The sequence below is a fragment of the Melanerpes formicivorus genome, unplaced genomic scaffold (genome assembly GCF_026170545.1).
Source record: "Melanerpes formicivorus ecotype bairdi unplaced genomic scaffold, bMelFor1.0.p_v2 SCAF_81, whole genome shotgun sequence".
Taxonomy (NCBI): Eukaryota; Metazoa; Chordata; class Aves; order Piciformes; family Picidae; genus Melanerpes; species Melanerpes formicivorus.
In genome coordinates this window covers 1,894,051-1,910,858 of record NW_027142433.1, presented here as the reverse complement: position 1 = coordinate 1,910,858, position 16,808 = coordinate 1,894,051, and positions in this window count along the sequence as shown.

Sequence of the window (16,808 nt, the reverse complement as noted above, 5' to 3'; positions counted from 1 at the left end):
GGTGATGCTTCCTGTGTCTGATACTGGGTAGTGCAGGAAATGTGTTCATCCTGTACCATCTGGGAAACACACACATTTTTGATTACCCACTCACATTTTGATGCAGTTGCACACTGATGCACTCAGCCACTGAGTTGTTTCTTCTGTGTTATTAAGCAGGGAGGGGAGGGAAAAAGAGAGGTGAGAAGAGGGCCTGAGGGGTAGTGCAGCAGTTTGCTGAGCATTTTCCCTGCCAGCACAGAAATGTGATGTGTGAGCAGGTTGCAAGTTTAGCTTTTGAGTTGTGCAGGCTTCAGTTTCACCTGAATTTTGGTGCAGGGGAATAAAACCCAAACCTGAGGCTTTTTTTACCTCTGGCTGTTCTAGCAGGTGGTAAAACTCTCTGCCCTTCCCTTTTACCATTACAAGTGCTTTGGATGAACACAGGCAGCAAGTTAACAAAGTTGGGTTTCCAGTTTGAAAATGTTTTTTTGGGGTGCCTTTGGACAGGACAACTGCTGCCAAAGAATTAACTGGAGTTAGGCTGAGGAACACCTCTGTAGAACTGTCAACAGTTTCAAGTGGGTCTTTGATCATAGAATCAATAAGGTTGGAAGAGACCTCAAAGATCATCAAGTTCCAACCTGGCACCCAAGACCTCATGGCTACTAAACCATGGCACCAAATGCCACATCCAGTCCCCTCTTGAACACCTCCAGGGTTTTCAAGACTCACAGAAACATTCAGGTTGGGACAGAGCCTCAGCATCATCAAGTCCAACCCAGAGCCCTGCTCAGCATATTTCACCCTTGCACCACATCCAAACCTTCTTTAAACACCTTCAGTGTTGGTGACTCCACCACCTCCCTGGGCACCACATTCCAATCACTCTTGCCATGAAATAATTCTTCCTCCTGTCCAGTCTGAACCTCCCCAGTGGCAGCTTGAGGCCATTCCCTCTGTTCTGTCACTAATGACCTGTGAGGAGAGAGCAGCAGCAGCCTCTCCACAAGGTCCTTTCAGGGAGCTGCAGACAGCAGTGAGGTCTCCCTCAGCCTCCTCTGTTCCACACTAACCATCCCCAGCTCCTTCAGTCTCTCCTCATCAGATTTATCTCCAGGCCCTTCCCCAGCTTTGATGTTATACATTTTCTAGCTGAATTTTCACATCAGTGCAGGCTTGGATGCAGCTTTTACTCTGATCAAAAGAAAAAGCCTCACAGGGATGGCTTCCCCCAAAGACTACCTTGGTACTGGAAGCCACTCCAAACACGAGAGGTCTGTCCCAACACTCATGAAAACAAGCAGATACAGCAGGAGACTCTCTCAGCTGTGCAGGGAGCTCACAGCAGACCTCAGGTTCAAAGATGTAGGAGGTGGACAAAAGGACAGGCTGCAAAGGAGGCATTTAGAAGCCTTGTCCAGGTGTACAGGGATGCCATTGGAAAGTTTCCTTATAGGGGGGTTGCTAAGGTGCTGTAACCAGCCTCCCACAACAGTGTGTGGTAGGAGGTGGGTGCAAGCTGGCACAAGAGCAGGTCATGGATATGTAGAAAAACTTTTGTCCCCCTCAGGGGTGGTCAAGCAGTGGAGCAGGCTGCCCAGTGGGCTGAGCCAGCTCCATTTGGGATTCTTGCCTAGGCTGGGATTCTTGCCAGTGGATATGGGGCAGCGTTGCCTGAGTGCCCAGCTCTCGGTCAGGAAGGATCTGGAGGTGCTGGAAGGTGTCCAGAGCAGGGCCAGGAGGAGGAGCAGAGGGCTGGAGCTGCTCTGCTGTGAGCACAGACTGAGGGAGTTGGGGTTGTGCAGGCTGGAGAGGAGAAGGCTCCCAGGAGACCTCATTGTGGCCTTGCAGGATCTGAAGCGGGCTCCAAGAAAGCTGGGGAGGGACTTGTGAGGGTGTCAGGGAGGGATAGGACTGGGGGGGATAGAGCAAAACTAGAAGTGGGGAGATTGAGATTGGCTGTGAGGAAGAAGTTGTTCCCCAGGAGGGTGGTGAGAGCCTGGCACAGGCTGCCCAGGGAGGTGGTGGAAGCCTCCTGCCTGGAGGTGTTTGCAGCCAGGCTGGAGGTGGCTGTGAGCAACCTGCTGTGGTGTGAGGTGTCCCTGGCCATGGCAGGGGGTTGGAGCTGGCTGAGCCTTGAGCTCCCTTCCAAGCCTGACAATTCTATGATTCTAGACTGGATCAAGTCCTGACCAGTTTGGTCTAAGCTCATAGTGGGACCTGTTTAAAGCAGGGGCTTGGACTAGAAACCTCCTTAGCTCCTTTTCCCCCTGATATATCCTGAGAGATCTAATCTATAATGACTAAAAGCCACACTTATAGAAGGCTGATTCAGTTAGAAGCATCCTGCTTAGGCAAGAATGGGAACTGTGGGGATCAATCCACATTTCTGACTTGGCTTTTTAGAATGAGAGCTGCATGGTAGCAGGTCACCATTTCAATCCCCATGTCCTCCCATCTCTCTCTGCAAATCCTTGTCCAATGCATAAGAAGGGGAGCAGCAGAATGTGGATTCAACAAATGGGAACCCTGCTCAGTCTCCATCCTAATATCTGGAGGTTTAAAAGCTGAGTGCTTCCTGTGATGTTCTCTTAGAACCAGCTCTGCTTGTGAGGAGCCAGGGAAGGAAGAGAGCTCAGTTTCATTTCCTGTCAGTTACTTTGAATCTCACTTGCTGTCTGTTTTGAATTATCAGGTATTAGAGTGTGTGCAACAGGAAGCCTTCAATTCCCTTCCCCCCCCCACTTGCTCTTTTGGGTGGGAATTATGCCCTTCACAAGCTGGGCCACAGCTACTCTGCCCCCCTGCCCTTCCAATAGCTTCAGCTCGACATATTCTGGTGGTGCAGCTGAATCTTTGGCTTCTTTTATGCTCCAGAAGGTTGTTTCCTGCCAACCATGCTGCCTCCTTCCATTCATTCAGCTTCCAGGGCAAAGCCTTTGCTGCTGCTGGCTGCACAGTGAAGTATAAGCTGCTGCAGTGCCTTAGGAACTGGGAGCACACCTTCTGCACACATCTAATTAGCAATTTAAAGAGTTCAGAAGTTATATGCCTCTGGCCTTTACACTCCCTGCAGTGCTGTTCATTAATAGGGGGGAAACAATGCTAGTAAATATCATTTGCATTGTCTTATGTCAAGAGCTCTACATCAAAGCCTCTGTGTTACTGCCTTGTGCTGAACAGTATAGGAGTGAGGCTTGGGGACCAATCCACTTGTAATGAGGCTCTGAGTCCTTTGTGAACAGCAGACACCAAACCCAACAGAAGCTAATTTTGCCCTGAGGTATCTGCACTGCAAATGAGGCTGTAAATAAGGAAAGCAGAGCACTTGGATTTGGTGCTGAGTGTGAGTTTGCACACTCATCCCTGCAGGGCTTGTCACGGAACCATAGGGTGGTAGTGGCCAGCAGGAGTAGGGAGGGTTTTTCCCTCTGTACTGGGCCACACCTCTGATACTGGGTTTACTTTTGGGCCCTTTACTCCAAGAAGGACATTGGGAGGCTGGAGAGGGCCCAGAGAAGGCAAACAAAGCTGGGGAAGGGTCTGGAGAACAGGGCTGGAGAGGAGCAGCTGAGAGAACTGAGGTTCTTCAGCCTGGAGAAAGGGAGGCTGAGAGGAGAGCTTCTGGCTCCTTACAGCTGCTTGGAAGGAGGTTGGAGTGAGGTGGGGGTTGGTCTTTTCTCCCTAGTATCAGGGAGGGAGGTGGGGGTTGGTCTCTCCTCCCAGGCAAGCAGCAACAGAACAAGAGTGTTGGAAAGGACTCCAGAGAATGAGTCCTACCCTCTCCCTGCCAAAGCAGCATCACCTAGGGCAAGGACATGGACCAGATGGAATGGGTCCAGAGGCAGCAACAAAAATCACTACAGGGCTGAAACACTTCTGCTGGGTGGACAGGCTGAGAGTTGAGGTCATTCAGCCTGGAGAACAGAAGCCTCCAGGGAGACTTCATTGCCACCTTTCAATACTTACCAGAGCCCTGTGAAAAAGACAGGGACAGGGCTTTTTTTTTACCAGGACAAGGGGCTTAAACTTTAACAAGTGCTTTTATATTTGACATTCCTGAATGTTTCCACCCACGTCCCTTGAGTCTGTGCTTGGCACCTGTTTTCAGGCATGCACCTTCCAGTCTGAATGCTTAGCAAAGTCTTTTCCTGACTTGAACCTGATTAAGAACAGCCTAAGCCTTCACATTCCTTCTCCTTGTGGAGTTAGGAGCAGAGATTACAGAATGAAGAATTAACCAGGATGGGAAAGACCTTTGAGATCATCCAGTCCAACCTCTCACCCAACACCATCTGATCAACTCAATCATGGCACCAAGTGCCTCAGCCAGGCTCTTCCTAAACACTTCCAGGGATGGGGACTCCACCACCTCCCTGGGCAGCACGTCCCAAGGGCCAATCTCTCTTGCTGGGAAGAATTTCTTCCTCACATCCAGCCTGAACCTCCCCTGGCACAGCTTGAGACTGTGTCCTCTTGTTCTGGTGCTGCTTGCCTGGGAGAAGAGACCAACCCCCACCTGGCTACAGCCTCCCTTCAGGGAGTTGGAGAGAGCAAGAAGGTCTCCCCTGAGCCTCCTCTTCTCCAGGCTAAGCAACCCCAGCTCCCTCAGCCTCTCCTCCCAGGGCTGTGCTCCAGACCCCTCCCCAGACTTGTTGCCCTTCTCTGGACATGTTCCAGCTTATGTAGGAGCAGAGGTTATATAGGTGTCCATCATCCTGTTACAATGAGTATCCTCCCCTTTGGGTCCCTAAACATCTGTCTGCACTCTGAAGTCTGTAGGAAGCACCTCTAAGATGTTTCCCATCTGAGTTTCAGGGCACAGAATGATTGGCCCTTGTCACTCAAACCCAGCTACAGTTCCTCACCAATTATCTGGAAGTCTAGAGGCCTTGGCTGATATTGAATATAGCCTTTGTTCAAAATGGGAGTTTTCACACCCCCAGAATGGATTTTCCTGCTGTGTGTCATTGTTACAACACAGAGTAGCTACCATGTCCCATCAGGAGTGAAAACTAATGCTTTGAGCCTTGTTTCTGTCCCTCCCACAGACCATTAAAACTGCTGTGTCTGCCCTGTGGGCTATTCACTGGCAGGTCTGCAGCTCCTCTTCAGCTCACAGGATGTCAGAGGTCGGAAGGGACCTCAGGAGGTCATCCAGTCCAACCTCCCTGCCAGAGCAGGAGCAGAGAACTCAGCACAGGTCACACAGAACACATCCAGAGGGGGCTGGGAAGGCTCCAGAGAAGGAGACTCCACAATCTCTCTGGGCAGCCTGCTCCAGGGCTCTGGGACCCTCCCAGGGCAGAAGTTCCTCCTCATGCTGAGCTGGAACCTCCTGTGCTGGAGTTTCCATCCACTGCCCCTTGTCCTATCCCAGGGTGCAGCTGAGCAGAGCAGCTCTGTGCTGTGCCTGTCAGCACTTCAGTGTTGTGAACTGGATGAGTTTTAACACATGAGCATTTCCCATTGATTGTTTTAAATGAACCTGAACACAAACACAAGAGAACTCGGTGTGGAAACCAAGATAAGCAAATCTGGAGGGAAGGTTTCCTCTGAGCAGCAGGAAATGGAGCCCGCTGAGTTTCGTGGCAGTAACACTTTGGCTCTTAGCTGCTGAGCTGTTAAGTGCTACCCAGAGCCTCTCTGAAAGGCTCTCAAGAGCTGGACACACAGATAACTGGGCATGGAGGAGGCTAATGAGGTTCAACAAGGATGAGTGCAGAGTCCTGCAGCTGGGGAGGAAGAATAACCTGCAGCAGGACAGGCTGGGAGGGGATCTGCTGGAGAGAGCCCTGTGGAGAGGCACCTGGCAGTGCTGGTGCATCACAAGTTATCCAGGGGACACCAATGTGCCCTGGGGGCCAAGGAGGCCAAGGGCATCCTGGGGGGCATTAGGAAGAGTGTGTCCAGCAGAGCCAGGGAGGTTCTCCTCCCACTCTGCTCTGCCCTGCTGAGACCTCACCTGGAATACTGTGTTCAGTTCTGGGCTCCCCAGTTCAGTTCAGGACAGGGATCTGCTGGAGAGGGTCCAGGGGAGGCTACCAGGATGGTTAGGGGACTGCAGCACTGCCTGGGGAGGAGAGGCTGAGGAACTTGGGGCTGTTTAGACTGGAGAAGAGAAGACTGAGAGGGATCTGATCAATGGCTATCAATATCTGAGGGATGGGGGTCAGGAGGGAGGGGACAGGCTCTGCTCACTTGCTCCCTGGGATAGGACAAGGAGCAATGGATGGAAGCTGCAGCACAGGAGGTTCCACCTCAACACAAGGAGGAACTTCTGCACTGTGAGGGTCCCAGAGCCCTGGAGCAGGCTGCCCAGAGAGGTTGTGGAGTCTCCTTCTCTGGAGCCTTTCCAACCCCACCTGAATGTGTTCCTGTGTGACCTGTGCTGGATTGTATGCTCCTGCTCTGTCAGGAAGGTTGGACTGGATGATCTCCAGGGGTCCCTTCCATCCTGTGACAGCTTTAAGCAAAGCTTGGATGTGGTACCTGGTGGCTATGGTTCAGCTGATGTGGTGGTGTTAGGTCACAGGCTGACTTGCTGCTCTCAGAGGTCTTTTCCAGCCTCATTGATTCTGAGCAACCCACAATGAACCTTGGTGAATATTTAATCCACCCCTCCTGTATTCTCCTGTTCCATGCAAATCAACCTCAAAAGTCAAGCCACAGCACAAGAGGGAGACCCAGTGACATCTGCTTGCGTCATTCCCACCTCACAACCCTATTTGCATGTTGTCCCCTCTCTGTTTTCCTTTTTTAAGCATTCATTTGCCTCCTATTGTAGCAAGATCTGCTTGGGTTTGTTGTTTTTTTGACAAGCCAACCTCTTTCTTGTTGCTTCCCCTTCTGTTCCCTGCCTAAGCAGCCCTGCTTTCACTTGTCATCTGCAGCACGTTGCTATGGAACACTCCAAATATTAGGGAGCTGCTGTGCAACACAGCCCAAGGCTCCATGTGCTTTCCAGTCACACAGCAAAAACAACTGGAAAAATGAAGTGTCAGAACTCAGGAGACCATCACAGACCTCACAACCCTTGGAGCACATAGTTTACAAAGCTTATGGTTGTGTTCTCACATAAGGATGCTCTTTACCTGAACCCCCAATGGACAGGCTCAGCGCAGGAGCAGAGCTGGCTTCCTCTGCCGGAGTAATTGCTGTGGATTTTACCTTCTTGCTGGTTCCTATTCACAGCTGTTTCCTTTCTGCCTGAATTGTGTTATACCTTGTGGTCATAAGGAAGTAAGAGCAGTTGCAAGCAAAAAGAATCTCTGTAAAGATTTCTTCCCTGAAGACAGAGCACAGCCCTGGGAGGAGAGGCTGAGGGAGCTGGGGTTGCTTAGCCTGGAGAAGAGGAGGCTCAGGGGAGACCTTCTTGCTCTCTCCAACTCCCTGAAGGGAGGTTGTAGCCAGGTGGGGGTTGGGCTCTTCTCCTAGGCACTCAGCACCAGAACAAGAGGACACAGTCTCAAGCTGTGCCAGGGGATGTTCAGGCTGGAGGTGAGGAGAAAGTTCTTCCCAGACAGACAGATTGGCCCTTGGGATGTGCTGCCCAGGGAGGTGGTGGAGTCCCCATCCCTGGAGGTGTTCAAGAAAGGCTTGGATGTGGCACTTGGAGCCATGGTTTAGTTGTCATGAGGTGTTAGGTATTAGGTCATAGGTTGGACTTGATGCTCTCTGAGGTCTTTTCCAACCTGGTTGATTCTGTGATTCTAAGACTTCACTCAGTACTGTCTTTGCTTTTTTGCCTTTCCAATAAATGAAGTAAAGGTCAATGCTGAGACAGAGGAGTGAATGACAGGGCACCCTGGGCATCTCATTTATCAGATTAGTATTTTTTTCCCCTCTTGTGATCATCAACTCATGCTTCTCATCTGCTTCCTTCCCTGAAGCATCTCTGTCAATGATAAAGATCCTTCAGCTCATCCTTTCTATCATATTAATGTACTCAGCTCTGGGGAGGCCACACCTTGAGTGTCGTGTCCAGTTGTGGGCACCTCAATCCCAGAGAGATGTGGAGGTGCTGGAGCCAGGGCAGAGCAGGGCAAGGAAGCTGGGAAGGGCCTGGAGATAAATCTGATGAGGAGAGACTGAAGGAGCTGGGGATGGTTAGTGTGGAACAGAGGAGGCTGAGGGAGACCTCACTGCTGTCTGCAGCTCCCTGAAAGGACCTTGTGGAGAGGCTGCTGCTGGTCTCTCCTCACAGGTCATTAGTGACAGAACAGAGGGAATGGCCTCAAGCTGCCACTGGGGAGGTTCAGACTGGACAGCAGGAAAAGAACTGTTCCCATCAAGAGTGGTCAGGGACTGGAATGTGCTGCCCAGGGAGGTGGTGGAGTCACCACCTGGAGGTGTTTAAACCCTGGATTGGTTTAAAAGTTGTTTGGATGTGGTGCTTGGGGATATGGTTTAGGGGTGGAGTAGGTTTCTGGCTTGGACTTGGTGATGCTGAGGCTCTGTTCCAACCTGAACGTTGCTGTGATTTTTGTGGACATCAAGAACATGACTTGAGGGTGAAGGTAATAGGTGACTGGAAGCAAGGAGCTGTAAGAAAGAACAAAGAAATGAATAAGAGAGTGGGAAGGCATTTTTCTCATGCAGTGTGCAGCTGTGCTGTGGAATGAGTCCAGACCCCATTCTTCATCAGCTTAATAAGCTTCAGCGAGGCTAGGAAGAATCTTCTGCTCTTTTCCTCCTTGAATTCAACAGGAGAGTTTAGCCAGAGCTTTCCCCATGTCACAGGAGCTCTCCATGAACATAACAAAGGCCAGCACTGGCTCAGATGCACAACTTGCCATGGATATGTCAAGTGAGGCTTCAGAAACAAATGACTCACAGCTGCTCAGGGTGCTGAGGGTGGCAGTGAGCTCAGGATGTTGCTGCACAACAGCTCCCGCGGTGCCGCAGCTTACACAAACCTATTTGTTCTGGAGAGGATACCAAGGCTGCAAGGCTTCCCTTCCCTCTCCTCTTTTTCGTGTGATCTGAGCCATGGTACTCGACTCTCAGAAACACCTGGAGCACTCGTGGCCACCAGTGCAGCTGCAGCTGCTCTCCCTAGGGGGTTGGCGAAAGGAAACCACTTCAGAGCGAGTGGTTTTCCGCCGTCTGTGAGTGCTTGTCAGCCTTTTTCAAAGGGCAATTGATTCCTTTGTGTCGTTACAATAACCATGGCACGCAAGGCTCAGGACAAACCCAAAGGCATGGCTCTCTGGAATGAACTTGGGAACCTGCCACTCACACAGAGCACCTGCATGGAGCTGCACTGATGATTCACTTTCCCCTTCTCTGCTTCCCTCTGCAAAAAGGAGCCTCGACTCTCTTGAATCATAGCATCAATAAGGTTGGGAAAGACCTCAGAGATCATCAAGTCCAACCTCTCACCCAACACCCCCTGACCACTAAACCATGGCTCCAAGTGCCACTTCCAAGCCTTTTTTGAACACCTCCAGGGATGGGACTCCGCCACCTCCCCCTGGGCAGCACATCCCAAGGGCCAATCTCTCTTGCTGGGAAGAACTTTCTCCTCATTTCCAGCCTAAACCTCCCCTGGCACAGCTTGAGACTGTGTCCTCTTGTTCTGGTGCTGCTTGACTGGCAGAAGAGACCAACCCCCACCTGGCTACAACTTCCCTTCAGGGAGCTGGGGAGTACAAGAAGGTCTCCCCTGAGCCTCCTCTTCTGCAGGCTAAGCAACCCCAGCTCCCTCAGCCTCTCCTCCCAGGGCTGTGCTCCAGACCCCTCCCCAGCCTCCTTGCCCTTCTCTGGACATGTTCAAGTATCTCAAAGTCCTTCTTAAATTGAGGAGCCCAGAACTGGACACAGGACTCAAGGTGTGGAGTAACCAGGGCTGAGCACAGGGCAGGATGAGCTCCCTGCTCCTGCTGGCCACACTGTTCCTGCTGCAGGCCAGGATGCCCTTGGCCTTCTTGGCCCCCTGGGCACCCTGCTGGCTCATGTTCAGCCTAGTGTCAGCCAGTACCCCCCAGGTCCCTTTCTGCCTGGCTGCTCTCCAGCCACTCCCTGCCCAGCCTGTAGGGCTGCCTGGGGCTGTTGTGACCAAAGTGCAGCACTTTGTTGGTGTCTCTGCTGAGCAACCAGCTTCTTGTGGAGTATTTTTGGCAGGGAGGAAGCTTTGTGCAGCATTCACAGAACTGTAGGGTTCTTCCCAAAGAAGTGATTCTCTGTAAGCAAACAAGTGCTGAGAGCTCAGCCCAGCAGCCAAAGGCACCGCCCGCCTTCCGAAGGCAGGGAAGGGAACTGGCTGGCCACGGGCTCTAGGAAATCTCTGGCATTCTGCTGTAGCATTTGGGAGCTTATTCAGTGCTTTCTGGAGACAGTCTGGGAATGTCTCTGTGTGTTTTCATTAGAAGGTTCTACTTAAAATCAGTCATGGGTCAGGGCAGTCCTGGCTGCTCCAGGTCTGGGAATAACGGGGGCTGGTTTCAGCACTGGAGAGCTGGAGGAGGGGCAGCAAAGGGCAGGATGACCATAAACAAATCATGCAATGGATTTGACATAGAGTTCTGGCAACCAGCGCCAGAACAAGAGGACACAGTCTCAAGCTGTGCCAGGGGAGGTTTAGGCTGGAGGTGAGGAAGAAATTCTTCCCAGCAAGAGAGATTGGCCATTGGGATGTGCTGCCCAGGGAGGTGGTGGAGTCCCCATCCCTGGAGGTGTTCAGGAGGGGAATTGGATGAGGCACTTGGTGCCATGGTTGAGTTGATCAGATGGTGCTGGGTGATAGGTTGGACTTGATGCTCTCAAAGTTCTTTTCCAAGCTGGTTAATTCTGCATTCTGCTTTTACTTGGCTCATCACTCACATGCTACAGATAACGTTGCTTTGTGCTAGACACGATTCCTCTTCTGAAGAGCACACTGTGTGTGTGACACCAAAGCACTAGATTGGCAGATATGCAGCTTAGAGCTTCAATGGATCTTAATCTCTAGGTTGGTTATGTATTAGAGCTATTTGCTACTGCTGCAGCAGTGAGAACAGTACATGCAGGGGACAGTACATGACAGGGAACAGTACATGGTAAGGGGTAGTACATGACAGAGAACAGTACTTAGCAGGGGACAGTACATGACAGAGAACAGTACATGACAGAGAACAGTACATGACAGAACAGTACATGGCAGAGAACAAGAGAAGGAAGTAGATCAAGTGCTAGGGACAGAGACAGCTGTGAAGTCATGTCAGAGTGAGTGGAAGACAGAGCATGAAGTTTTCTGTTGGTGAAGGATGGTTGCAAAGAAAGCAGCTTCCCGCCACCAAGAAGTGCTGATCTGTTTCAGAGGAGTTTCATCACCAGCAGTGTGGTTATGGGATGACACTTCAGCAAACTGGATCGAATTTCTGGGTCTGCCATAGGTTTCCTGTGTGAGCTAGAGTAAAACTGAGTCTTTCTGAGGTCACAGCAGTTGCCCAGGCATAGGTGGCTTCTCTGTATGAGATACAGCAGGGCAGCTGGAAAGTCTAGGCAGCGTTGGGAAGTATGACACAGGACCTGTGGGAGCCCTGTGGTCTTCTGAGGTGGTGAATGATCAGGTGACACCCGAGGAGGCACCAGATGGCATCATATCAGTACATGTGGGCAGCTGAATTGCATCACCCATCGTCTTTGACATCTGTGAAACGAACATATTAGGTACTTCCTGCTCCACTGAATTTCTTTCCTCCCCACTGAAACAGTAAAATAAGCTTTCCAGAGGCTACTCATGGTATCATAGAATTGTCAGGGCTGGAAGGGAGCTCAAGGCTCAGCCAGCCCCAACCCCCCTGCCATGGCCAGGGACACCTCACACCACAGCAGGTTGCTCACAGCCACCTCCAGCCTGGCTGCAAACACCTCCAGGCAGGAGGCTGCCACCACCTCCCTGGGCAGCCTGTGCCAGGCTCTCACCACCCTCCTGGGGAACAACTTCTTCCTCACAGCCAATCTCAATCTCCCCACTTCTAGTTCTGCTCCATCCCCCCCAGTCCTATCCCTCCCTGACACCCTCACAAGTCCCTCCCCAGCTTCCTTGGAGCCCCCTGCAGATTCTGCAAGGCCACAATGAGGTCTCCTGGGAGCCTTCTCCTCTCCAGCCTGCACAACTCCAACTCTCTCAGTCTGTTCTCAGAGCAGAGCAGCTCCTGCTATAGCAGAGCCCATGGTGAGGCTGAAAGCAGAAAAGCTGTGTAGGCAGAAGGCTTTCAGGACTTGACACCTTACATTCAGCTTTTGAGTGAAGAAGTAGAGTGCATCAATAAGGAATTATAAAGATAATGCTGTGGAAAAGCCAGGTGGGGGTTGGTCTCTTCTGCCAGGCAAGCAGCACCAGAACAAGAGGACACAGTCTCAAGCTGTGGCAGGGGAGGTTCAGGCTGGATATTAGGAAGAAATCCTACCCAGCAAGAGAGATTGGCCACTGGGATGTGCTGCCCAGGGAGGTGGTGGAGTCCCCATCCCTGGAGGTGTTTAAGAAGAGCCTGGCTGAGGCACTTGGTGCCATGGTTGAGTTGATCAGATGGTGTTGGATGAGAGGTTGGACTTGATGATCTCTCAGGTCTTTTCCAACCTGGTTAATTCTGTAAGGGCAACAAGGAAGGACACCCATCCCTCCCGCTGCCATTCTGCTTTTAATTTTCACCTTGAGGGTGGTGAGAGACTGGCAGAGGTTGGCCATACAGGTGAGAGAAGCCTCATGCCTGGAGGTTTTGAAGGCCAGGCTGAATGTGGCTGTGAGCAACCTGCTGTAGTGTGAGGTGGCAGAGGGTTGGAGCTGGCTGAGCCTTGAGGTCCCTTCCAACCCTGACAACTCCCTGATTCTATCCCTTCAAATGAAGACATCCAGAGGACAGAAAGCACAAGGTTTCAACTGCTCATTTACAAACCCTTGCAGCTCTCGCACAAGTGTTACACCCCAGTCAGGTTTCTAGGCTTTGTTAACACCCCAGCAGTGAAAAATGTGAAGGAAGTTCACCTTGTGCCTCAGCAGGTGAATGTCAGGTGCCAGCTCCTGAAAGCCTTCTGCCTGCACAGCGCTTCTGCTTTCAGCCTCCCCACGGGCTTGCAGACGCTGGGTGCTGCGAGTGAGACGGGGCCCAAACTGATTACTCAGTCTTCTGAAACGGAAGCAGAAGACTTCCACCCAGAACCACACTGCAGAGGAGACCAAACACGAGAGAAAAAAAAAAAGGAAACTGGGGACAAGCAGTCTGCAAGCTTGCGTTGGAGCCACGCATCCCACACGGCCCCACGCCGCCGCCAGACAGCCCCACGGCCGCTCTCACGCACCGTCTGCCCGCGTCCGTGGTCCCCGTGTCAGATGATGGCTGGAGAGCAGCCAGGCAGAAAGGGACTGGGGGGGTACTGGCTGACACTAGGCTGAACATGAGCCAGCAGTGTGCCCAGGGGGCCAAGAAGGCCAAGGGCATCCTGGCCTGCAGCAGGAACAGTGTGGCCAGCAGGAGCAGGGAGCTCATCCTGCCCTGTGCTCAGCACTGCTCAGGCCACACCTTGAGTCCTGTGTCCAGCTCTGGGCTCCTCAGGTTAGGAAAGAGGTTGAGATGCTGGAAGGTGTTCAGAGAAGGGCAAAAAAGCTGGGGAGCTCTCCTGTGAGGAGAGGCTGAGGGAGCTGGGGTTGCTGAGCCTGGAGAAGAGGAGGCTCAGGGGAGACCTTCTTGCTCTCTCCAACTCCCTGAAGGGAGGTTGGAGCCAGGTGGGAGTTGGTCTCTTCTGCCAGGCAAGCAGCACCAGAACAAGAGGACACAGTCTCAAGCTGTGCCAAGGGAGGTTCAGGCTGGAAGTAAGGAGGAGAGATTGGCCATTGGGATGTGCTGCCCAGGGAGATGGTGGAGTCACCATCATCAGATGAGGCACTTGGTACCATGGTTGAGTTGATTAGTTGGTGCTGGGTGAGAGGTTGGACTTGATGACCTCAAAGCTCTTTTCCAAGCTGGTTAATTCTGTATTCTGTAAACAGGCCTTTAGTGCATCTTTTGGGTCCTTTTTTCAATGACTCCTTATGTCATTCCCTGAGAGGACACAGCTATGAATCTGTTGGCTTTTAGCATCATAGCTTGCCATTTTGCTATATATTAAAGCTGTTAGAGTGTGTATTTCCAGTGCAGCTAAACTGATTTTAAATGAAAATACTATCCCCTGAGTGTACAAGTATCACAACAATTAATCTGAGGGGAAAGAAACCCACACCAAACAGATCTGGTATGTTAAAGTCCTGGTCAACTGAATTCCTTAATCACAGAAACATTCAGGTTCAAAGAGACCCTCAGGATCACCAAGTACAACCCAGAACCCTGCTCTGCAACCTGTAGCTGTTCAGCCCTCAGACCTTCATCTGACTTCACTGGGATCTGTGAAAATGTTAACACCAGGAATCTTAGAATCAATAAGGTTGGAAATGACCTCAGAGATTAAGTTCAATCTGTCACCCAACACCTCATGACTGACTAAACCATGGCTCCAGGTGCCACATTCAATCCCCCCCTTGAACACTTCCATGGATGGTGACTCCACCACCTCCCTGGGCAGCACATCCCAATGGCCAATTGCTCTTTCTATGAAGAACTTTCTCCTCACCTCCCCTGGCACAGCTTGGGACTCTGTCCTCTTCTGGTGCTGGGTGCCTGGGAGAAGAGACCAACCCCCACCTGGCTGCAACCTCCCTTCAGGGAGTTGCAGAGAGCAATAAGGTCTCCCCTGAGCCTCCTCTTCTCCAGGCTAATCAACCCCAGCTCTCCTCACAGAGCTTGTGCTCCAGACCTCCATAGGTGTCCTGTGTGCTCCTGAATCAGGTTCATTCATCACTGGTACGGTTTTCAAGCTCTTGCAGACCCTGTTGCCAATGAAACAACACAACTGCCAGAAGCCTAAGACTGTTTCTAGCTGTGAATAGCAACCAGAGCACATCCCAGAAGGAATGCCCAGCACCCAGGCTGCTCTGGGTTTTCTCTTTGAGCATTGCTTGATGAATGTCAGTACACTCAGCTTGCATTTTGAAAGATGTAGGGATGGAAAAGACAAGAGGCACAACCCTGCAATTTCATCTGCCTCATGAGTAGCAATAAACCCACTGATGATTCTGAAGCCCAGAGCAGTGAGGAGGTTTGCAAGGTCTATAGGGTTGTCTGCAGTAATTCTTGATGTCAGATCCCACAGTTAATGATGAGACTGTAAAGAGCTCAAAAATGCTGGTGAAAGAAATGGATAAATGTGGTGGTGAGAGATTTAAAGAAGACCTTGGTGACCTAGTTTGATCTGCTGCAATAGAAAGACATGAGAATTGGGTGTGAATGGAACATGCTTTGGAGTGCTGTCTAGTGGGGATTTAAAGTCTCAGTGTAAGTCTAACATGTCCTAACAGGGTGCTGTCATTGAAGCATGTGCCTCCTCCTTGTCTGAATTTGTCTTGCTTGGGTGTTTTTCTTTCAGTTCCAAGCTGTGATCACCCAGAATCACAGGCTGCTAGGGCTTGGGAGGGACCTCCAGAGAGCCTGGAGTCCAACCCCACTGCCACAGCAGGATCCCCTAGCTAGGGCAGGCAGCGCAGGAATGCATCCAGGCAGGGTTTGAAAGTCTCCAGAGGAGGAGTTATTTGTTGATTTGTTCCTCAACAAATCAAACAGCTGAATGTCTTTGTTCTTTTGCTAGTACAGCACTTTGCTGGACCTCAACTCATGGCCTTTTTATAAGCCCTTTTCAATTGGGAAGTCATGGTTTTAAGGCATGGGAGTCAGAATTAGGAGCATGGGATGGTGTTTATGAACCACTTTGTGTGCAAGGGCAGTAGTACCTCTCTGCAGGGACCATCAGACTACAGAAATGAGCTTCCTAGTCACATGTGTAAGGCAGAAAATGTGCATATGGTAACTCATTGTAAATATCATGGAGGTTGTTATGTTATGGTCAGGTGGTCTGGTATCAAAACAACTCCTGAACTGGGAAGAGGAGCAGGATTTCATCCCTTCTTCATTCTGCATGCTCCTTTTCAAAGTGCATCCACACACTGATAGCTATTTGGAGAGGATCCCCTTCAGTTTGCAGGGTCTGGAGAGCCCAGAGGGCAGGGCATGGTTGTTGATAACACTTTTAACACAGTAAAAATGTCTGACTCGGGTGGGTTTTCCCCCCCCTCTAAAAGGACAACTTTCCTTGTATCCCAAAGCTGAAAAGAGAACTCCATTTTCATGAGTCTTCTTTAAATAGGAGATTCCTTGTCCTGGTTTTTGTGACCCAGAGCCAGTGGAGGCTTTTGTTAGCTTGTGATGGGGACCACGTAAATGTTGTCATGTCTTGGTGATCAAAGTGTCACCAGCTCCTGTGGAACATGAAATCATGGAAGGGCAGCTATGATCAGAAATTACTGCAGGCATTTTGAAACATCCTCCCCATCCAAGGAGCTGGAGAATGTGAGCCAGCTGCCTAAATATAGATCACAGAATCACAGAAACCTCCAGGCTGGAACAGAGCCTCAGCACCACCAAGCCCAACCCAGAGCCCTGCTCTGCAAGGCTCAGCCCTAAACCACAGCCCCAAGCACCACAGCCAAACCACCTTCAAACACCTCCAGCCTTGGGCACTCCACCACCTCCCTGGGCAGCACATTCCAGTCCCTGACCACTCTTGCCAGCAGAAAATTCTTCCTCCTGTCCACTCTGAACCTCCCCAGTGGCAGCTTGAGGCCATTCCCTCTGTTCTGTCACTAATGACCTGTGAGGAGAGACCAGCAGCAGTCTCTCCACAAGGTCCTTTCAGGGAGCTGCAGACAGCAGTGAGGTCTCCCTCAGCCTCCTCTGTTCCACACTAACCATCCCCAG